The following is a 23,978-nucleotide window of genomic DNA, read 5'->3' as shown; positions in this document are numbered from 1 at the left end:
TAGAAGACAGGGAAGGAGGGAACCTCTGGAAGATGGAAGACTCCCCGTCAACAGTGGTGAAGGGAATTCAACTCTTATCTTATCAGTTTGAGTATGTGTGTGTGGCAGTAGACCAACTATCACAATATCAGAGTATAACGTTATATAAAATAAATCAATGTAGGCTGCAGCAGAACACACAAATATGAGAATATATAGGCCTCCTATCTATGTGATAATATGAAGCACATATTCAGATTATTTTCACAGTACAGAACAAGTTTGTAAAGAGAGGCCTGTAATTTCCATCATAGGTAAACTTGAACTATGACAGACAAAATGAGAAAGGAAAATCCTATAAATCACAAAATCGCACAAAAAAACAGATTGTATTATTATTATTTTTTAATCATTTACAGTGGCTGTTTGAACCCAGAATTTGAACCTAAGAATTTTGCCTAACAATGGAAGGTTGGAGATTGGCCGAAAAATTGCTAAGAGGTGAAGAAATCAACATACATTTTCTTCAGAAGGGGTTTCACCACCGCATCTTCTAGTACAGTGGGGAAAGTGCCTCTACCAGGGAGGGATTAACAATAGCTTGCACTTCTTCAGATATGGAATTAAAAACCATTTTGAAGAAGGTTGGCGGGGATAGGATCAAGAAAGCAGGCAGAAGGCTTAAATTGTGATAACACTTTCCTGAGCGTGTCTGTGCCAACCAGGGAAAATAAATCCACAGTGCTTTTTGCGTGAAGGTGTGGAGAGGGAGGTTAGATCACAAAGGGACTCTGATTGAAATATCATGCTCTTTTTTATGATCTAATACTTTCATTATTTTTACGAGTATTTATTGAGCCTACCAAGCTCAAATTACAGACGTCGGATTAAAACTAGACTATAGTGTCCATAAAGACACTATTGAATTTATACAGGATCGGTGTCCCTAAACCCGGGACGGTTGTTTGTTGCTAACTAATGTTGTGACACATTATATCACGGGTAAACTGGCTCGATTCATTCACCGCTGAAGGTAAATAATGTACTTACATTCAGTAATCTTGCTCGGATTTGTCATCCTGAAGGTCCCAGAGATACTGAGGGTCCCAGAGATACTGAGGGTCCCAGAGATACCGAGGGTCCCAGAGATACTGAGGGTCCCAGAGATACTGAGGGTCCCAGAGATACTGAGGGTCCCAGAGATACTGAGGGTCCCAGAGATACTGAGGGTCCCAGAGATACTGAGGGTCCCAGAGATACTGAAGGTCCCTGAGATACTGAGGGTCCCAGAGAAACTGAGGGTCCCAGAGATACTGAGGGTCCCAGAGATACTGAGGGTCCCAGAGATACTGAGGGTCCCAGAGATTTATCAATCTACAAACAATACCCCATAATACATCACAATACCCCATAACGACAAAGTAAAAACAGGTAGTTAGAAATTCTAGAACATTTATAACCTCATTTGCGTAAGTATTCAGACCCTTTGCTATGAGACTCTAAATTGAGCTCAGGTGCATCCTGTTTCCATTGATCATCCTTGAGATGTTTCTACAACTTGATTGGAGTCCACCTGTGGTAAATTCAATTGATTGGACATGATTTGGAAAGGCACACACCTGTCTATATAAGGTCCCACAGTCGACAGTGCACGTCAGAGCAAAAACCAAGCCATGAGGTCGAAGGAATTGTCCGAAGAACTCTGAGACAGGATTGTGTCGAGGCACAGATCGGGGGAAGGACATTAAGCTACAAACAACGTGAAAAAAATAACAGAATACCACAGTTTGTAAAGGAGCACGTAAAATGGCAGCCACCCCCTCTGGCGCCATTCTCCAGTCATAGTAGTATGATAGGTGTTGTTGTACAGGGTCAGTCATAGTAGTACGATAGGTGTTGTTGTACAGGGTCAGTCATAGTAGTACGATAGGTGTTGTTGTACAGGGTCAGTCATAGTAGTACGATAGGTGTTGTTTTACAGGGTCAGTCATAGTAGTACGATAGGTGTTGTTGTACAGGGTCAGTCATAGTAGTATGATAGGTGTTGTTTTACAGGGTCAGACATAGTAGTACGATAGGTGTTGTTTTACAGGGTCAGTCATAGTAGTGTGATAGGTGTTGTTTTACAGGGTCAGTCAGTACGATAGGTGTTGTTGTACAGGGTCAGCCATAGTAGTATGTAGGTTGTTTTACAGGGTCAGTCATAGTAGTATGATAGGTGTTGTTTTACAGGGTCAGTCATAGTAGTATGATAGGTGTTGTTGTACAGGGTCAGTCATAGTAGTATGATAGGTGTTGTTTTACAGGGTCAGTCATAGTAGTATGATAGGTGTTGTTTTACAGGGTCAGCCATAGTAGTATGATAGGTGTTGTTTTACAGGGTCAGTCATAGTAGTATGATAGGTGTTGTTGTACAGGGTCAGTCATAGTAGTATGATAGGTGTTGTTTTACAGGGTCAGTCATAGTAGTATGATAGGTGTTGTTGTACAGGGTCAGTCATAGTAGTATGATAGGTGTTGTTGTACAGGGTCAGTCATAGTAGTATGATAGGTGTTGTTTTACAGGGTCAGTCATAGTAGTAGATAGGTGTTGTTGTACAGGGTGATGGTAGTATGATAGGTGTTGTTGTACAGGGTCAGTCATAGTAGTATGATAGGTGTTGTTTACAGGGTCAGTCATAGTAGTATGATAGGTGTTGTTGTACAGGGTCAGCCATGGTAGTATGATAGGTGTTGTTGTACAGGGTCAGTCATAGTAGTATGATAGGTGTTGTTGTACAGGGTCAGTCATAGTAGTATGATAGGTGTTGTTTTACAGGGTCAGTCATAGTAGTAGTAGGTGTTGTTGTAGGGTCATAGGTGTTGTTGTTTTACAGGGTCAGTCATAGTAGTATGATAGGTGTTGTTGTACAGGGTCAGTCATAGTAGTATGATAGGTGTTGTTGTACAGGGTCAGTCATAGTAGTATGATAGGTGTTGTTGTACAGGGTCAGTCACAGTAGTATGATAGGTGTTGTTTTACAGGGTCAGTCATAGTAGTACGATAGGTGTTGTTGTACAGGGTCAGTCATAGTAGTATGATAGGTGTTGTTTTACAGGGTCAGTCATAGTAGTATGATAGGTGTTGTTGTACAGGGTCAGTCACAGTAGTATGATAGGTGTTGTTGTACAGGGTCAGTCATAGTAGTATGATAGGTGTTGTTTTACAGGGTCAGTCATAGTAGTATGATAGGTGTTGTTTTACAGGGTCAGTCATAGTAGTATGATAGGTGTTGTTTTACAGGGTCAGTCATAGTAGTATGATAGGTGTTGTTTTACAGGGTCAGTCATAGTAGTATGATAGGTGTTGTTGTACAGGGTCAGTCATAGTAGTATGATAGGTGTTGTTTTACAGGGTCAGTCATAGTAGTATGATAGGTGTTGTTGTACAGGGTCAGTCACAGTAGTACGATAGGTGTTGTTTTACAGGGTCAGTCATAGTAGTATGATAGGTGTTGTTTTACAGGGTCAGCCATAGTAGTATGATAGGTGTTGTTGTACAGGGTCAGCCATAGTAGTATGATATGTGTTGTTTTACAGGGTCAGTCAGTAGTATGATAGGTGTTGTTTTACAGGGTCAGTCATAGTAGTATGATAGGTGTTGTTGTACAGGGTCAGTCATAGTAGTATGATAGGTGTTGTTTTACAGGGTCAGTCATAGTAGTATGATAGGTGTTGTTTTACAGGGTCAGTCATAGTAGTATGATAGGTGTTGTTTTACAGGGTCAGTCATAGTAGTATGATAGGTGTTGTTGTACAGGGTCAGTCATAGTAGTATGATAGGTGTTGTTTTACAGGGTCAGTCATAGTAGTATGATAGGTGTTGTTGTACAGGGTCAGTCATAGTAGTATGATAGGTGTTGTTTACAGGGTCAGTCATAGTAGTATGATAGGTGTTGTTTTACAGGGTCAGTCATAGTAGTATGATAGGTGTTGTTTTACAGGGTCAGTCATAGTAGTATGATAGGTGTTGTTGTACAGGGTCAGTCACAGTAGTATGATAGGTGTTGTTTTACAGGGTCAGTCATAGTAGTACGATAGGTGTTGTTGTACAGGGTCAGTCATAGTAGTATGATAGGTGTTGTTTTACAGGGTCAGTCATAGTAGTACGATAGGGTCCCAGAGATACTGAGGGTCCCAGAGATACTGAGGGTCCCAGAGATACTGAGGGTCCCAGAGATACTGAGGGTCCCAGAGATACCGAGGGTCCCAGAGATACTGAGGGTCCCAGAGATACTGAGGGTCCCAGAGATACTGAGGGTCCCAGAGATACTGAGGGTCCCAGAGATACTGAGGGTCCCAGAGATACTGAGGGTCCCAGAGATACTGAGGGTCCCAGAGATACTGAGGGTCCCAGAGATACCGAGGGTCCCAGAGATACTGAGGGTCCCAGAGATACTGAGGGTCCCAGAGATACTGAGGGTCCCAGAGATACTGAGGGTCCCAGAGATACTGAAGGTCCCAGAGATACTGAGGGTCCCAGAGATACTGAGGGTCCCAGAGATACTGAGGGTCCCAGAGATACTGAAGGTCCCTGAGATACTGAGGGTCCCAGAGAAACTGAGGGTCCCAGAGATACTGAGGGTCCCAGAGATACTGAGGGTCCCAGAGATTTATCAATCTACAAACAATACCCCATAATACATTACAATACCCCATAACGACAAAGTAAAAACAGGTAGTTAGAAATTCTAGAACATTTATAACCTCATTTGCATAAGTATTCAGACCCTTTGCTATGAGACTCTAAATTGAGCTCAGGTGCATCCTGTTCCCATTGATCATCCTTGAGATGTTTCTACAACTTGATTGGAGTCCACCTGTGGTAAATTCAATTGATTGGACATGATTTGGAAAGGCACACACCTGTCTATATAAGGTCCCACAGTCGACAGTGCACGTCAGAGCAAAAACCAAGCCATGAGGTCGAAGGAATTGTCCGAAGAACTCTGAGACAGGATTGTGTCGAGGCACAGATCGGGGGAAGGACATTAAGCTACAAACAACGTGAAAAAAATAACAGAATACCACAGTTTGTAAAGGAGCACGTAAAATGGCAGCCACCCCCTCTGGCGCCATTCTCCAGTCATAGTAGTATGATAGGTGTTGTTGTACAGGGTCAGTCATAGTAGTACGATAGGTGTTGTTGTACAGGGTCAGTCATAGTAGTACGATAGGTGTTGTTGTACAGGGTCAGTCATAGTAGTGTGATAGGTGTTGTTTTACAGGGTCAGTCATAGTAGTACGATAGGTGTTGTTGTACAGGGTCAGTCATAGTAGTGTGATAGGTGTTGTTGTACAGGGTCAGTCATAGTAGTATGATAGATGTTGTTGTACAGGGTCAGTCATAGTAGTATGATAGGTGTTGTTGTACAGGGTCAGTCATAGTAGTATGATAGGTGTTGTTGTACAGGGTCAGTCACAGTAGTATGATAGGTGTTGTTTTACAGGGTCAGTCATAGTAGTACGATAGGTGTTGTTGTACAGGGTCAGTCACAGTAGTATGATAGGTGTTGTTGTACAGGGTCAGTCATAGTAGTATGATAGGTGTTGTTTTACAGGGTCAGTCATAGTAGTATGATAGGTGTTGTTTTACAGGGTCAGTCATAGTAGTATGATAGGTGCTGTTTTACAGGGTCAGTCATAGTAGTATGATAGGTGTTGTTTTACAGGGTCAGTCATAGTAGTATGATAGGTGTTGTTGTACAGGGTCTGTCATAGTAGTATGATAGGTGTTGTTTTACAGGGTCAGTCATAGTAGTATGATAGGTGTTGTTTTACAGGGTCAGTCAGTAGTATGATAGGTGTTGTTTTACAGGGTCAGTCAGTAGTATGATAGGTGTTGTTTTACAGGGTCAGTCATAGTAGTATGATAGGTGTTGTTTTACAGGGTCAGTCATAGTAGTATGATAGGTGTTGTTTTACAGGGTCTGTCATAGTAGTATGATAGGTGTTGTTTTACAGGGTCAGTCAGTAGTATGATAGGTGTTGTTTTACAGGGTCAGTCATAGTAGTATGATAGGTGTTGTTTTACAGGGTCAGTCATAGTAGTATGATAGGTGTTGTTTTACAGGGTCAGTCACAGTAGTATGATAGGTGTTGTTTTACAGGGTCAGTCATAGTAGTATGATAGGTGTTGTTTTACAGGGTCAGTCATAGTAGTATGATAGGTGTTGTTGTACAGGGTCAGTCATAGTAGTATGATAGGTGTTGTTTTACAGGGTCAGTCAGTAGTATGATAGGTGTTGTTTTACAGGGTCAGTCATAGTAGTATGATAGGTGTTGTTTTACAGGGTCAGTCATAGTAGTATGATAGGTGTTGTTTTACAGGGTCAGTCACAGTAGTATGATAGGTGTTGTTTTACAGGGTCAGCCATAGTAGTATGATAGGTGTTGTTTTACAGGGTCAGTCATAGTAGTATGATAGGTGTTGTTTTACAGGGTCAGTCAGTAGTATGATAGGTGTTGTTTTACAGGGTCAGTCATAGTAGTATGATAGGTGTTGTTTTACAGGGTCAGTCACAGTAGTATGATAGGTGTTGTTTTACAGGGTCAGCCATAGTAGTATGATAGGTGTTGTTTTACAGGGTCAGTCATAGTAGTATGATAGGTGTTGTTTTACAGGGTCAGTCACAGTAGTATGATAGGTGTTGTTGTACAGGGTCAGTCATAGTAGTATGATAGGTGTTGTTGTACAGGGTCAGTCACAGTAGTATGATAGGTGTTGTTTTACAGGGTCAGTCATAGTAGTATGATAGGTGTTGTTGTACAGGGTCAGTCATAGTAGTACGATAGGTGTTGTTGTACAGGGTCAGTCACAGTAGTATGATAGGTGTTGTTTTACAGGGTCAGTCATAGTAGTATGATAGGTGTTGTTTTACAGGGTCAGTCATAGTAGTATGATAGGTGTTGTTTTACAGGGTCAGTCATAGTAGTATGATAGGTGTTGTTGTACAGGGTCAGTCATAGTAGTATGATAGGTGTTGTTTTACAGGGTCAGTCATAGTAGTATGATAGGTGTTGTTGTACAGGGTCAGTCATAGTAGTATGATAGGTGTTGTTGTACAGGGTCAGTCATAGTAGTATGATAGGTGTTGTTTTACAGGGTCAGTCATAGTAGTATGATAGGTGTTGTTTTACAGGGTCAGTCATAGTAGTACGATAGGTGTTGTTGTACAGGGTCAGTCACAGTAGTACAGCGCCCCGGAGCAAATTAGGGTTAAGTGCCTTGCTCAAGGGCACATCGGCAGACTTTTCAACTTGTTGATTCGGGCATTCAAACCAGCAACCCTTCGGTTGACAGAGCTTCAAGAAAGAATAATGGGCAAATAATCTGTATAGTAATGTAATAATTTACATCATCCAGGAGTGCCAATGTGTGAACTTTACTCCTCGGCCTGAGGTGTCCCCACGTGAGCAAAGCAAATAGCTGGCTTCTCGCATGGCGCCGCCTGATTAGACAGATCAGGAGGGCTCCCGAGCAAGGCAGACGTCCTGAGTTCGCGCCAGATATGGGCTGAATTGGGAGGAAGTGGTACTCGCTAAACCAGCAGCATGATGTCCTTCACATAAATCTCTTATTTAGAGACTTACCCAGAAAGACTCACAGCTGTAACTGCTGCCAAAGGTGATTCTAACATGTTCTGATCCAGGGGGGGGGGTGAATACTTACCTAATTCAAGGTATATCTGTGTTTTATTTTTCATTCATGTAAAAAAAAAAAAAAAAAAAAAATGTTTCTTCCACTTTGAGATTACAGACTATTTTGTTTTATTTTAGATAATTGGCAAAATTGTAGAATGAAATCTATTTTAATTCGACAACTAAATGTGAATAAATCCAAGGGGGTGATGATTTATGATACCCACTGTACAGGTTTTGCAGAGGTGCAGGGGGACTGCCACACAGGCTCCCTGAGAACAGATGCTGTGGGGGGGGTTAAGTGCCTCGCTCCCAAGTGGCACAGCAGTCCAAGGCACTACATCTCAGTGCTGGAGGTGTCACTACAGACACACGGGTTGGAATCCAGGCTTTATCAGAAGCACAATTTGCCCAGCATCATTTACTGCATTATTATTGTTATCATAAACGATCATTATTATTGTTGTTGTTGCTGTTAGCATTATGTAATAAATTGCTTTTAGTAATTATATAATCTTTACTCAGTGGTCGGCTGCCGCTCTCAGATTGTTAATCCTGTGCAGTAGCATTATTTACAGTAATAGTTTAAACTCAAATCTCATTGGGAGATAATCTCTGGATTGACATGATAATCCAGTCAATATGGGCCATCCCAATCCCATCTCCTCACTACCCTTGGCCTCGAACCGACTAGATGTCTCTCAGAAAAAAATAAAAAAGGGAAATAAAAAATGGAAACTCTCCCCAGAGAGAGAGAGAGAGAGAGAGAGAGAGAGAGAGAGAGAGAGAGAGAGAGAGAGAGAGGTCCTCCCCTCACTCCCCTCACATCTCCTCTCCTCACTCACCTCACGTCCCCTCACTTCTCACCGCTCATCACTCCTCACTCCCCTCACCTCTCCTCACTCCCCCCTCCTCACTCCCCTCATCTCTCCCCTCACTCCTCCCACCCCTCATCTCTCCCTCCCCCCCACCCCTCTCTCTCCTCTCCTCACTCCCCTCACCTCCCTCCTCCCCTCACCTCTCCTCCCACCCCCATCTCCCTCACTCTCTCTCCTCACCTCCCCTCACCTCTCCTTCCACCCCTCTCCTCACTCCCCTCCCCCACTCCCCTCCCCTCATCTCTCCTCACTCCCCTCACCTCTCCTCCCACCCCTCATCTCTCCTCATCTCCCCTCACCTCTTCTCTTGAGAAATTCCCCAAAGTTCCCTGACGCTTCCCAAGGTACCTTTGTCTATTGAAAGGCCCTAATTACTGTCAGCCTGCTGGAGAGGAAGCTACACCTACTCCATCCTTCGTCACTCTCTGCCAAATGAAATAAAGGCCCAATTATTGATAAATGAAGAGTGTTTTTTGCTGGAGCCTTGCCCCGAGTGGAGCTGTGCATCTGTCGCTGTGGACGGGCTGTGCTCGGCCTGCAGGACTCATTCATGTGAGACACAGCATCCTGGGCATTCATCATGCATCTATAGGGGTGCTCTCTCTCTCTCTCTCTCTCTCTCTCTCCATGTCTCTCTCCATGTCTCTCTCTGCTCTGCCTTTCCTCTCTCTGTCTCTCTCTCTCTCTGTCTCTCTCTGAGCCAGGTTCTGCTGTGGTGCAGTGGTTGCACAGCCTTTCCTCTCTCTGGGAGCCAGGTTTTCCTGTGTCTTCTCTCTGTCAATTCTTGAGTCACTGAGTCTGTACATATTGTCAAAGCTTATTTTGGATATTTACAACTTAAAATATAAAATGACAACAGTAACATCAATAGTGTCAAAATAACCAACACATTGAACAATAACCACAGTGTACATGTCAGTTTGATTGGTCTGCCAGATAGCACTGTCATTTTGCAATTTGTGTTTGTGCTTGTGTTTCCCCCAACAGGACAGGTAGCCTAGTTTTGTCTTTGAAACCTTGAATAAGGGTTTTAATTTGTCTTTAGTTGTTTTATATTTTTGATTTTGTCAGATGTTCAGGTCAGGAGGCTGTTGTGCAGTGGTTAGCCTTTCCTCTAGAGCCAGGTTCAGCTGTGGTGCAGTGGAACACAGCCTTTCCTCTACAGGACCAGGTTTTCCTGTGTCTTCTCAATGAGGCTGGGACTGAGGCTTTGTCAGGTTTTTCTGTGTTTGATCAGAACAGGTTTGTTAGCCACAGTGGACCAGCTGGATTGAGGGGACTGCAGGCATTTTCTTTGTGTGTGTACTTTTTTAGTAGAACAGTTTTGTTTTGACTCAGCCCCAGTTTTATTCTGATTGATTGGATGAGGGTCCTGAGGCTTCAGTGTGTTAGTAGAACAGGTTAGTGAACTCAGCCCCAGGACCAGCTGGATGAGGGGACTGAGGCTTCAGTGTGTCAGTAGAACAGGTTTGTGAACTCAGGACCAGCTGGATGAGGGGACTGAGGCTTCAGTGTGTTAGTAGAACAGGTTTGTGAACTCAGGACCAGCTGGATGAGGGGACTGAGGCTTCAGTGTGTTAGTAGAACAGGTTTGTGAACTCAGGACCAGCTGGATGAGGGGACTGAGGCTTCAGTGTGTTAGTAGAACAGGTTTGTGAACTCAGGACCAGCTGGATGAGGGGACTGAGGCTTCAGTGTGTTAGTAGAACAGGTTAGTGAACTCTGCCCCAGGACCAGCTGGATGAGGGGACTGAGGCTTCAGTGTGTTAGTAGAACAGGTTAGTGAACTCAGGACCAGCTGGATGAGGGGACTGAGGCTTCAGTGTGTTAGTAGAACAGGTTTGTGAACTCAGCCCCAGGACCAGCTGGATGAGGGGACTCTTTTCTTTGCTCAGCTCTTGGCATTGCAGGGCTTGGTAATGATATGAGAGGGGGTCACTGTATTTTAGATGTTTCCAAAACTTAATTGCTCTTTTATGAGTTTTTATTATTAGTGGATATTGGCCTAATTCTGCCCTGCATGCATTGTTTGTAGTTTTCCTCTGGACATGTATGAGAATCTTACAGAACTCTGCATGCAGGGTTTCAATGGGGTGTTTGTCCCATTTGATGAAATCTTGTTTTGCAAGTGGACCCCAAACCTCGCTGCCATAAAGTGCAATTGACATATTCAATTAGTTTTAGCCAAATTTTAATTTCAATTTGAATGAGCTTTTTAATGGCGTAGAATGGCATCGTTAATTCCTCTTGTTTAGATTTGTTTTGTTTTTTTCCAGTTTTTCCAGAAGTTGTTTGTGTTTATGGACTCCTCAATCAGTGTCAGCTGCTTGCTGTTGTGGTGTGCCTTTACCTCTCTCTCCCTCTCTCTCTACCTCTCTCTTCCTCTCTCTCCCTCTCTCCCTCTCTCTCTCTCTCTCTCTCTCTCTCTCTCTCTCTCTCCCTCTCTCTCTCTCTCTCTCTCTCTCTCTCTCTCTCTCTCTCGCTCTCTCTCTTTCTCTCCCTCTCTCTGTCTCTCTCTCTTGCTGTTGTCTCTGTGCTCTTGTTGGTTCTGTCTCTCTCTCTGTGTCTAGAGTCTTTAAAGTCTCTCTCTCTCTCTCTCTCTCTCTCTCTCTCTCTCTCTCTCTCTCTCTCTCTCTCTCTCTCTGCTCTCTCTCTTTCTCTCCTCTCTCTCTCTCTCTCTCTCTCTCTCTCTCTCTCTCTCTCTCTCTCTCTCTCTCTCTCTCTCTCTCTCTCTCTCTCTCTCTCTCTCTCTCTCTCTCTCTCTCTCTCTCTCTCTCTCTCTCAATTCAATTCAATTCAATTCAAGGGGCTTTATTGGCATGGGAAACATGTGTTAACACTGCCAAAGCAAGTGAGATAGATAATATATAAAGTGAATATATAAAGTGAAATAAAAAATAAAAATGAACAGTAAACATTACACATAATTGGGCAGGATGTTAGGAAGTGCAGCTCAGTTTCTACCTCATTTTGTGGGCAGTGAGCACATAGCCTGTATTCTCTTGAGAGCCATGTCTGCCTACGGCGGCCTTTCTCAATAGCAAGGCTATGCTCACTGAGTCTGTACATAGTCAAAGCTTTCCTTAATTTTGGGTCAGTCACAGTGGTCAGGTATTCTATCGACCCATATCAAAATTGTCTGTACTGTCAAAGGTACTGGAGTCCTTAGGCAGCTAAAGGCCGACTTCCAAGAAAACAACATCTTAGATGGAATGCAGTCAGGTTTTAGGTCTGGCCACAGCACTGTTTCAGCAACATGGAAGGTTTTAAATTACATCCACTGTGCTCTTGATAAGAAGTTACATTGTGGTGTCTTTCTTTATTAATTTGTCAAAGGCATTTGACACAGAGGACCATGCTGTGTTAGTGCAAAGGTTAAAATGTTGTGGAATTACTGGTCATGCTCTAGATTGGTTTATGAATTACCAATCAGATCGTACACAATGTGTAATGGTGGATGGTTATAAATCTGAGTCCATAGTGGTGTGCTCAGGTGTCCCGCAAGGTTCTATTTTAGGACCACTGTTGTTCATTTTGTATATCAACAACATTGGGGATCTTGTTGAAACATCGGATGTTCATTTTTATGCAGATGATACTGTTCTTTATTCAAGTGGTGGTAGTTGATCTTTAGCTTTTGAAAATGCCCAAAGAGCATTTAACATCATACAACATAATCTGTATGATTTAAAGCTGATTCTGAATTCGGGTAAAACAAAATGCAATGGTATTTTCAAATGTCAGGCATGTTACTAATGATGTCATTGCTACATTGGCTGGACATACTATAGAGCAAGTTTTTATTACCGGCATAAGGCTTGTTTTTCTCTGGAGGCCGGGAAGGATCTGGTACGATGTACATTACTGTCGGTTTTAGATTGTAGTGATGTTATATATATGCAGACCTCAGCCACTACCCTGAGAGCACTTTATTCAGTGTATCATGAAGCCCTCAGGTTCATTACAAATCAGAAACATCTAACACATCATTGTGATCTCTACAGTTGGCTGGTAGTCATTGACCTTGCGTAGGCTTAAACACTGGTGTACACTGATTTACAAGGTCACGTTGTTCCCCCTGCTGCTATTGGACCAGGTCTCTCTTGGCTGCTATTGGACCAGGTCTCTCTTGGCTGCTATTGGACCAGGTCTCTCTTGGCTGCTATTGGACCAGGTCTCTCTTGGCTGCTATTGGACCAGGTCTCTCTTGGAAAAGAGTTGTTATCTCAATGAGAAAAACCTGTATAAATAAAGATGAAATTAAAACATTTATAAAAGTAGTCTACAGTACTACCACCAAGAGATGAGCTATATGCGTACCTACTATAGGTGTCCCCTCTTGAAACCTACCATTGACTATGTACATACCCAGCGTGCGACAGAGCTGCAGGAGTTGTGACCCGTTTTTGTTGGTTATGTTGTCATAGTTGTGCCTGGGGGGGGGATATGGGGGAGGGAATGCTGTCGCCTCCATTCAGGTGTTTGTCCCCCTGTGTGCTGAGGGTGTCTGGTTCTTGTCCGGTTCTGGCATTTAGGTCGCCACAGACTAGTACATGTCCCTGGGCCTGGAAATGATTGATTTCCCCCTCCAGGATGGAGAAGCTGTCTTCATTAGAATATGGGGCTTCTAGTGGGGGGATATAAGTAGCACACAGGAGGACATTTTTCTCTGTTAAGATCATTTCCTTTTGAATTTCTAGCCAAATGTAAAATGTTCCTGTTCTGATTAATTTAATGGAGTGAGTTATATCTGCTCTATACCAAATTAGAATACCCCTGAGTCTCTTCCCTGTTTCACACTTGGTAGTTTGGTGGATGGGACTACCAGCTCTCCTAGAGGGCAACCAGTGGGTCAGTCTCCTCTATACCATGTTTCTTGTCCAGATTCCTGCTCTTTTGGCCAAAGGCAGATGACCTCAGGCCTTGGATATTCCAGGATGATATAGTGAAGGCTTTGTGTTCCATAAAGTGTCCAATGTTGTTGGCTGTGTGGTTTGGCCTCAGGTCAGTAAGTGTGAGTAGACCCTAATGACCATCTTGGACATGCCATTGGCTTGGGCTAGTGTAAGTGGACCTGGTCATAAAAGTTGTTCAAGTCCAGGGTGGAGTGGTGGCCCAGGAAAACACTTGATTTTGAGGCACAGACACGTTGCCCGCTGTATGGTAGCAGGGTGGAAGGCTTTTCGTGGTAGCAGGGGAAAGTAGAAGAAGCGTTTTCAATCACTCCCTTGAGTGGCCACCCTTTCCTGCTGTGCTCTCAGGTTGTTTGTGCCTGTGTGTATTATTATGTGGCTGGGTGACCCTAGTTGGCTCTCGAATCAAATTTTTACATTTACATTTACACATGGTTAGCAGATCTTAATGCGAGTGTACAAATGCTTGTGCTTCTAGTTATGACATCCAGCAGTAATAGTCACGAGTAATCTAGCCTAACAATTTCATCTAAATCTTTATACACGGGGGTGTAAAGTGATGAAGAATATGTACATGAACATTTATGAATGAGTGATGGTACAGAGTGTCATAGGCAAGATGGTAGATGGCTCCGCTGTCCAGTATATACATATGAGATGAGTAATGTAGGGTATATAAACATGATATAAAGTGTTTGTTTAAAGTGGCTAGTGATACATTACATCAAGATGGTAGATGGTATAGGGTACAGTATATACATATGAGATGGAAATGTAGGGTATGTAAACACTTATTAAGTGTCATTGTTTAAAGTGGCTAGTGATACATTACATCAAGATGCAGTAGATGGTATAGGGCACCAGTGGTCTTATGAGATGAGAAATTACTGGTATGCCAGTGGAGAGGTTCCGGAGGAGCGAGGTGACGCATGAGAGCACTTCGCTCTGCAGGTTGTATAACCATTACATTTCATTATAGTACGTTCTGGATGAGTTTGGCTAATAGCAATTCTTCTTAGCTAGCTACATAGCCGTCCTTGTATCAGAGATAGATGCATAATTGCCTGGATTAGGACCTGCGTAGCCTTCCTGCTACAGGAACGGGCCACCGCGATGTTATTCGCCCAGGAGCTAGCAACGCTAGCTAACGAACCACAGATTAGCATCACTGTAGTGCTATTCACTCAACTGAAGGGTGATTAGTCTAGTGTTAGCTAGGTTCATAGCTGCTTTGTTTCCAAGATACAATGGTAGTTTACCGTGATGTGTAGATCATGGGAGTGATTATCTTAATTCACTGAGGAAGAGCAGCTATCTTGCCGAGGTTCAGCTTAAGGTGGAGATCCGTAGCTAGCCAACAGCTGCCAGACAGCAGCCAACGTCACCCACCTGGTCATCAGAATTCAAAAGGAGGTAGTATCACATTTTCATTTCATTTCAATTACAGTACCATTTGATTTGTTTGACAGAGCCAAGTGACATAGCTAGCTACATAGGGCCTCTTTGTTTCAAAGATAATTGTGTAGTCTAGAGCGCGTGGTGAGAGACAGATTGTCGCTTTTAACGCCACCTAACGTAAACAACAGCGTGCTAGCTAGCCAGCTAGCCCCCGAATAGTACCACTGTAGAAACTATTACACTCAACGGAACGACTTGATTAGTGGAGGATCTGATGGTTCAGCTAGTGCCAGGCAGCCGACTTTAGGTCTAGTATCATTTTAATCATTTTAGTCAATAAGATTCTTTAGCGGTGCGGAGCTTTCCGTGAACAGAGAGAGAGCAGTCATTCAGTTGCATGACTAGTTTTGAAACCTGACTATTTGGATCCAAGAAGGTCATCTGCACAGACCATAGCGGACAGCTGGTGGCCGGACCACGTTCTGAGTTTTGGAGAAAAGAACCCACGTGGGATACTGGTCTGTAGTTGGAACTGACATCGGAGGGAACAAGGCAGAGTTTTTCAGAATGGGTGCCCTCCAGTCCCTTGACTTCAGGGATGAGTTGGCACTGACGGAAATGGTCATGGATCAGATTTCATCACAGATAACACTGCTACTCCTACTGCTCTCTCCTCGTCCGCCCACGTGTTCTCGCACACCCCGAGAGCTTCTGGTCAGCGGGGTTTGTTAGCACGAGGATCCTCATCTCTCCCAAGTGGTCTTTTCTTTTCAATCTGGTTGCCTCCTTTGAAGTCATCTGTCACAGAGGGACCAGCCCTTTCAAGCTTAACATCCAGGAGTGATCATTTAGGTGGCTCCAGGTTCCTAGAGGTTCATCAGATGCTTGATTTAGAGTTGAAAATGGCTTTAGCAGCAGAGGACGGAGGAAAATCTCACAGTTCTGGGGAGTGAAAGGATGCCCCGTCTACCTTTGACTCATTTTCTCTGCCATTTCTTTCCACTCCGGAGCCCTGTTCTTGACCTCACCCTCGCAATGAGTCCCCGTTGAGCCACGGGGCAAGGCAGGCAATACGCTTGACCTCATCTTTACTAGAGGGGCTGTTCTTCCAGAAAGGGATTGCAGGACTCCCCTCCAAGTCAGAACCACTACCTTGTATCCTTTTACCTCAGCTCTCATCCAACACTTCCCAGACTGCCCCTAGGATGGAAGAGGAGTATAGCGGGGTCCCAAGCGAAGGTTCTCTCCCCCGCTACCATCCTCCTCTTCCATCCTATCATCTCTTCCCTCTGCTCAAACTTTCTCCAAAGGATCTAGTGATTCTGACTTGGAACCCTCCTCAATGAGGTTACTGGAAGACAGCATCTAGTAAAGATGATCCTCCAGGCCGGCTCGGTCCTGCCCTGTGAGTCCGGGGAAGGTGAGAGGGTGAGCTCACAGAACAGGGAAAGGGCAGCAGAGAGGAAATGAGTCAAAGGTAGCCTCCCTGCGGACCTGGTTAAACTCCCTCCAGCACTTTCCTCCTCTGTCCTCAGGAAAAGCCAGCTTTCTACCATTCTAAATTCCAGGAATCTGCCTCTAACCCTAGGATGTTCTTTGCCAGGGCTTCTCCTCCCTCCTGAATCCTCCCCCCCTCCCTCCCTCTCTGCAGATGACTTAGACATCAACCATTTTGAAAAGAAGGTCGACCACCCCATCCAGAATCCTCGTTTGCTAAGTCAAACGACACCGCTGGTTCTGCTCACACTGCCCTACCCTATGCTCTGTTGTCTTTCTCCATGTTTTCCAGATGAAATCTCGAGGGACTGGAGGAGGCATAGGCTGCCCGACAACCTGCCTTGTTGACCCTATCCCCTCCTCTCTTCTCCAGAGGCTACCGGAGACCTGGAACTCCCGTTACCTCACCTCGCTCATGGGACTCATCCCAGACCGCTGGCGCGTCCCTCCCGTCTTCAAGAGAGCGAGAGTTGCATGGTCTTCTGAGGAAAAACCTAGGGATAGACCCTCCATAGTTGACAACTACAGACCAGTATCCCTCTCTCTTTTCTCTCCAAAAGGAGCGTGGAATGACCAGTGGACTATCTCTCTCAGAATGACCTTCTTGATCCAAATCAGTCAGGTTTCAAGACTAGTCATTCAACTGAGACTGCTCTTCTCTGTATCACGGAGGCGCTCCGCACTGCTAAAGCTAGAATCTTCCTCTGCTCTCATCCTTAAAAGACCTATCGGCTGAAGTCGATACTGTGAACCATCAGACACTACACTAATCCACCCTCTCCGAGTGTAATAGTTTCTGCAGTGCACGCTATTTGCGCTCCTACCTGACAGGTTGTTTACGTTACCAGGTGGCGTAAGGCGAGAATCTGTCTCCTCACCACGCGCACTCACCACTTTGTCCCCCAGGGCTCTGTTCTAGGCCCTCTCTTATTCTCGCTATACATCAAGTCACAAATCATAACCTCACATGGTACTCCTATCATTGAAATGAAATGAAAATGTAATACTCCTTTCCCCCTTCTGATGACCAGGTGGCGAAGTTCGCATTCTGCATGTCTGGCAGACATGTCAGCTGGATGACTGTCACCACCTCAAGCTGAACCTCAGCAAGACGGAGCTCCTCTTCCTCCCGGGAAGGACTGCCCGTTCCATCTGATCTAACATCACGGTTGACAACTCCATTGTGTCCTCCTCCCAGAGCGCTAAGAACCTTGGCGTGATCCTGGACAACACCCTACGTTCTCAACTAAACATCAAGGCGGTGTCCCGTTCCTGTAGGTTCATGCTGGCTACAACATGGGCAGATAGCAGTGACCCTGGCTCACACAGGAAGCGCGCAGGTCGATAATCCAGGCACTTGTCATCTTTGATTACTGCAACTATGCTAGCTGGCTAAGAAGAAATGCCTGTGCCATTAAACCCCGTACAACTCATCCATGAAATGTAGTGAAATGTAATGTTCAACCTTCCCTGTTCTCTCACGTCACCCCGCTCCTCCGCTCTCCACTGGCTTCCAGTTGAAGTAATAGATCCGCAAAAAAAGACCAAAACGGCACCTCAGTACCTCCAGGCATCAGGCCCTACACCCAAACAAGGGCACTGCGTTCATCCACCTCTGGCCTGCTCGCCTCCCTACCACTGAGGAAGTACAGTTCCCGCTCAGCCCAGTCAAAACTTTCGCTGCTCTACCCCCAAGTGGTGGAACAAACTCCCTGAACATTTATGAATGAGTGATGGACAGCGGAGCGGCAATCACCACCTTCCGGAGACACCTGAAACCCCACCTCTTCAAGGAATACCATATACATAGGGTGAGATGAGTAAGTAGGGTATGTAAACATGTAAAAGATTTAGATTAAAGTGGCTGTTCCACTGATGTCATATGGTGTATGCATTTGTAATGGTCGCTCTGGAGTAAGAGCATATGAGATGAGAAATGTAATGTAAATGTAAACACTATATTAAGTGTCATTGTTTAAAGTGGCTAGTGATACATTTTTTTACATACATTTTCCATTATTAAAGTGGCTGGAGTTGAGTCAGTGTGTTGGCAGCAGCCACTCAATGTTAGTGGTGGCTGTTTAACAGTCTGATGACCTTAGAACATAGAAGCTGTTGTTTTTCAGTCTCTCGGTCCCCGCTTTGATGCACCTGTACTGACCTCGCCTTCTGGATGATAGCAGGGTGAACAGGCAGTGGCTCGGGTGGTTGGTGTCCTTGATGATCTTTATGGCCTTCCTGTGACATCGGGTGGTGTAGGTGTCCTGGAGGGCAGGTAGTTTGCCCCCGGTGATGCGTTGTGCAGACCTCACGACCCTCTGGAGAGCCTTACGGTTGTGGGCGGAGCAGTTGCCATACCATGCGGTGATACAGCCCGACAGCATGAATCAAAATCAAATCAAATCAAATTTATTTATATAGCCCTTCGTACATCAGCTGATATCTCAAAGTGCTGTACAGAAATCCAGCCTAAAACCCCAAACAGCAAGCAATGCAGGTGTAGAAGCACGGTGGCTAGGAAAAACTCCCTAGAAAGGCCAAAACCTAGGAAGAAACCTAGAGAGGAACCAGGCAAACTGTAAAAGTTTGTGATTGCTTTTGGTGATAAGCCAAATTTCTTCAGCCTCCTGAGGATGAAGAGGCGCTGCTGCGCCTTCTTCACCACGCTGTCTGTGTGGGTGGACCATTTCAGTTTGTCCGTGATGTGTACGCCGAGGAACTTAACCTCTCTGGTACAAGTGTCCCACCTCGACAACAGTCAGTGAAATTGCAAGGTGCCAAATTCAAAACAACAGAAATCCCATAATTAAAATTCTTCAAACATACAAGTAACAGCCACCATTTTAAAGGTAAACTTACATTTACATTTACATTTAAGTCATTTAGCAGACGCTCTTATCCAGAAAAAGGATAAGCACACCATGCGATTATGTTAGGTCAGCACCTAGTCACAGAAAACCATACAGCCATTTTTCCAGCCAAGGAGAGTGTCACAAAAGTAAGAAATAGCATTAAAATTATTCACTTACCTTTGATGATCTTCATCTGGTGGCACTCCCAGGTCTCCATGTTAGACAATAAATGTTTGTTTTGTTCGATAATGTCCCTCTTTATGACCAAATACCTCCTTTTTGTTCTTGCGTTTTGTCAAGTAAATGCTGAGCTGCACATAGGTATTCCTCTTGTCCAGATGGGTTAGGGCAGTGTGCAGTGTGGTTGCGATTGCATCATCTGTGGACCTATTGGGGCGGTAAGCAAATTGGAGTGGGTCTAGGGTGTCAGGTAGGGTGGAGGTGATATGGTCCTTGACTAGTCTCTCAAAGCAAGCACTTCATGATGACGGAAGTGAGTGCTATGGGGCTGTAGTCGTTTAGCTCAGTTACCTTAGCTTTCTTGGGAACAGGAACAATGGTGGCCCTCTTGAAGCATGTGGGAACAGCAGACTGGGATAAGGTTTGATTGAATATGTCCGTAAACACATCAGCCAGCTGGTTGCCATGCTCTGAGTACGCGGCTGGAGATGCCGTCTGGGCCTGCAGCCTTGCGAGGGTTAACACGTTTAAATGTTTTACTCAGGTGGGGCGGCAGGGTAGCCTAGTGGTTAGAGCGTTGGACCGGAAGGTTACAAGTTCAAACCCCCGAGCTGTCGTTCTGCTCCTGAACAGGCAGTTAACCCACTGTTCCTAGGCCGTCATTGAAAATAAGAATTTGTCTACTGACTTTCCTAGTTAAATAAAGGTCAAATAAAAAAAGTTGGCTGCAGTGAAGGAGAGTCCGCGGGTTTTGGTAGCGGGCCGTGTCAGTGGCACTGTATTGTCCTCAAAGCGAGCAAAGAAGTTGTTTAGTCTGTCTGGGAGCAAGACACCCTGGTCCGCGACGGGGCTGGTTTTCTTTTTGTAATCCAATCCGTGATTGACTGTAGACCCTGCCACATACCTCTTGTGTCTGAGCCGTTGAATTGCGACTCTACTTTGTCTCTATACTGATGCTCAGCTTGTTTGATTGCCTTGCGGGAATAGCTACACTGTATTCGGTCATGTTTCCGGTCACCTTGCCCTGATTAAAAGCAGTGGTTCCCGCATTCAGTTTTGCGCGAATGCTGCCATCAAGCCACAGTTTCTGGTTGGGGAATGTTTTAATCGTTGCTGTGGGTACGACATCACCGATGCACTTGCAAATAAACTCGCTCACCGAATCAGCATATTCGTCAATGTTGTTGTTTGACGCAATGCGGAACATATCCCAGTCAACATGATCGAAGCAATCTTGAAGCGTGGAATCGGATTGGTCGGACCAGCGTTGAACAGACCAGAGCGCGGGAGCTTCCTATTTGAGTCTCTATCTATAGGCAGGGAGCAACAAAATGGAGTCTTGGTCAGCTTTTCTGAAAGGATGGCTGGGGAGAGCCTTGTATGCCTCGCGAAAGTTAGAATAACAATGATCCAGGGTTTTACCAGCCCTGGTAGCACAATTGATATGCTGATAGAATTTAGGGAGTCTTGTTTTCAGATTAGCCTTGTTAAAATCCCCAGCTACAATGAATGCAGCCTCAGGATATGTGGTTTCCAGTTTATATAGTCAAATAAATTTTGCTTAGGGTCATCGATGTGTCTTCTTGGGGGAGGGGAATATATGCGGCTGTGATTATAATCCAAGAGAATTCTCTTAGTAGACAATGCGGTCAACATTTGATTGTGAGGAATTCTCAGTCAGGTGAACAGAAGGACTTGAGTTCCTGTATGTTGTTATGATCACACCACGTCTCGTTAATCATAAGGCATACCACCCCCCCGCCCCTCTTCTTACCAGAAAGATGCTTGTTTCTGTCGGAGAAAAGCGTGAAGAAACCAGCTGGCTGTACCGACTCCGATAGCGTGTCTCGAGTGAGCCATGTTTCCGTGAAGCAAAGAACGTTACAGTCTCTGATGTCTCTCTGGAATGCTACCCTTGCTCGGATTTCATCTACCTTGTTGTCAAGAGACTGGACAATGGCGAGTAGTATGCTCGGGAGCGTTTCGCAATGTACCCGTCTACGGAGCCTGACCAGAAGACCGCTTCGTCTGCCCCTTTTACGGCGTTGTTGTTTTGGTTCGCCGGCTGGGATCCGATCCATTGTCCTGGGTGGTTGGCAAAACAGAGGATCCTCTTCGGGAAAGTCGTATTCCTGGTCGTAATGTTGGTGAGTTGACGTTGCTCTTACATCCAATATTTCCTCCCAACTGTATGTAATGAAAGTTAAGATTACCTGGGGTACCTATGTAAGAAATAACATCTAAAAAAACGGAATACTGCATAGTTTCCTGGGAACGCGAAGCGAGGCGGCCATCTCTGTCGGCGCCGAAGAAGGTCTAGGGCGTGCTGGGTGTTTGGACACCAGAGTTTAGACACACTGTGTTTTGGTGGAAAAAGTTTTCTTGTATATATTTCCTGTTTGAGTCCATAAGGAGAACAATCTGTGTCTTGTGTGGGGGGAGGTTGTCAGGAGGTTGTCAGGAGGTTGTCAGGAGGTTGTCAGGAGGTTGTCAGGAGGTTGTCAGGAGGGCTATCAGGGTGGCTTACAGGGAGGGGGTGCTCAGAGGGGGAGGGATCCCCTGTCTGTCCCGCTGTGATGTTCTGGTCAGGGTCTTGTCTGTTCTGCTGTGGTGTCAGAGACTTTTGTCGGAGAGCTGAGCTGGGCTGTTCTGCTGGGCGGGGGTGGTCAGGAGGGCTATCAGGGTGGTCACACAGGGGTGCTCCTCCAGCAGTCTGATCCCTCCCTAGTGTCTCTCCTTCTCTTGCTTTTTTCCTGTTGTGGTCTCACCACAGTCAGGTGTATCTTTCCACCTCCAGTTCTGCTGATGGGGTGTTGTTGTGCTGGACTTTGTCTGGGCTGAGCTGAGGGGGTGTTCTGTGATGGACTGTTGTCTGGGTCTGGTTGAGGGGGTGTTGTTGTGCTGGACTGTTGTCTCCCCTGAGGGGGTGTTCTCCTGCAGCAGTCTGTCTGGGTCCTCTGAGTGCTCTCTTCTTCTCCTTCTCTGTTGTCTCCTGTTGAGGGGGTGTTGTGTGCACCACTGTTGTCAGAGTCTGCAGAGGGGGTGTTCTTGTGCCACTCCAGTTGTCTGGGTCTGGTTGATGGGGTGTTGTTGTGCTGGACTGTTGTCTGGGTCTGGTTGAGGGGGTGTTGTTGTGATGGACTGTTGTCTGGGTCTGGTTGAGGGGGTGTTGTTGTGCTGGACTGTTGTCTGGGTCTGTGCTGACTGGAGTGGAATCACCTGCTGTTCCAGCTCCACCTGCCTTACCTCCAGCTGGGTAAATGTATCTAATTTATTTATTGAATTTAAATGTATTTAGTAGTAATCTGTGCTGGGAGGTTGACTTTCCTCTTGGGGTTGCTCGTCTGTGGGGTTATATAATGAAAAGGTCTGGTCTGACCCGCTCGGGGTGGGGCTTCTCCTGCTGAGCAAATTCTTTGATTGGGTGAAAGTCCAGCTGAAACTGTTTGGGGGTTGCCCTGTACCAATACTGTTCCAGACTTATAGAGATTTATAATAGCTGACTGAGAGTCCTCGTTGTCTAGTATCCTGAGTTTCCACCCCTCAGTAACAACACCCCCCTTTTAACAGAGGGGTAGTGTGCTAATATAGCACTGTGCCGTGCCAAGGGATGGTCTGTGTTAATATAGCACTGTGCCATGCCAGGGGATGGGCTGTGTTAATATAGCACCATGCCAGGGGATGGGCTGTGTTAATATAGCACTGTGCCATGCCAAGGGATGGTCTGTGTTAATATAGCTCTGTGCCGTGCCAAGGGATGGTCTGTGTTAATATAGCACTGTGCCCTGCCAGGGGATGGTCTGGTTAATATAGCACTGTGCCATGCCAGGGGATGGTCTGTGTTAATATAGCACTGTGCCATGCCAGGGGATGGTCTGTGTTAATATAGCACTGTGCCCTGCCAGGGGATGGTCTGGTTAATATAGCACTGTGCCCTGCCAGGGGATGGTCTGGTTAATATAGCACTGTGCCCTGCCAGGGGATGGTCTGGTTAATATAGCACTGGGCCCTGCCAGGGGATGGTCTGGTTAATATAGCACTGTGCCCATGCCAGGGGATGGTCTGGTTAATATAGCACTGGGCCCTGCCAGGGGATGGTCTGTGTTAATATAGCACTGTGCCATGCCAGGGGATGGTCTGGTTAATATAGCACTGTGCCATGCCAGGGGATGGTCTGGTTAATACAGCACTGTGCCATGCCAGGGGATGGTCTGGTTAATATAGCACTGTGCCAGGGGATGGTCTGGTTAATATAGCACTGTGCCATGCCAGGGGATGGTCTGATTAATATAGCACTGTGCCATGCCAAGGGATGGTCTGGTTAATATAGCACTGTGCCGTGCCAGGGGATGGTCTGGTTAATATAGCACTGTGCCATGCTAGGGGATGGTCTGATTAATATAGCACTGTGCCATGCCAGGGGATGGTCTGGTTAATATAGCACTGTGCCCATGCCGGGGGATGGTCTGGTTAATATAGCACTGTGCCATGCCAGGGGATGGTCTGATTAATATAGCACTGGGCCCTGCCAGGGGATGGTCTGTGTTAATATAGCACTGTGCCATGCCAGGGGATGGTCTGGTTAATATAGCACTGTGCCA

The 23,978-nt window shown here is 45.4% G+C and overlaps 1 long non-coding RNA gene across 2 annotated transcripts; it reads left to right on the top strand.

The window, feature by feature from the left end:
• Nucleotides 1-1,854: 1,854 nt before the first annotated feature.
• Nucleotides 1,855-7,152, top strand: LOC127931891 (uncharacterized). 2 transcript variants are annotated; one of them, XR_008143372.1, is made up of 5 exons: nt 1,855-1,946; nt 6,041-6,188; nt 6,335-6,554; nt 6,592-6,665; nt 6,851-7,152. It is a non-coding gene; the product is annotated as an uncharacterized LOC127931891 (long non-coding RNA). The 2 variants fall into 2 exon arrangements; XR_008143371.1 differs by lacking the exon at nt 6,592-6,665.
• Nucleotides 7,153-23,978: the final 16,826 nt, after the last annotated feature.

Source organism: Oncorhynchus keta, chromosome 9 (assembly GCF_023373465.1).
Source record: "Oncorhynchus keta strain PuntledgeMale-10-30-2019 chromosome 9, Oket_V2, whole genome shotgun sequence".
Taxonomy (NCBI): domain Eukaryota; kingdom Metazoa; phylum Chordata; class Actinopteri; order Salmoniformes; family Salmonidae; genus Oncorhynchus; species Oncorhynchus keta.
The sequence above is the reverse complement of the archived record's forward strand: the minus strand, read 5'-3'. Positions and strand labels throughout refer to the sequence as shown.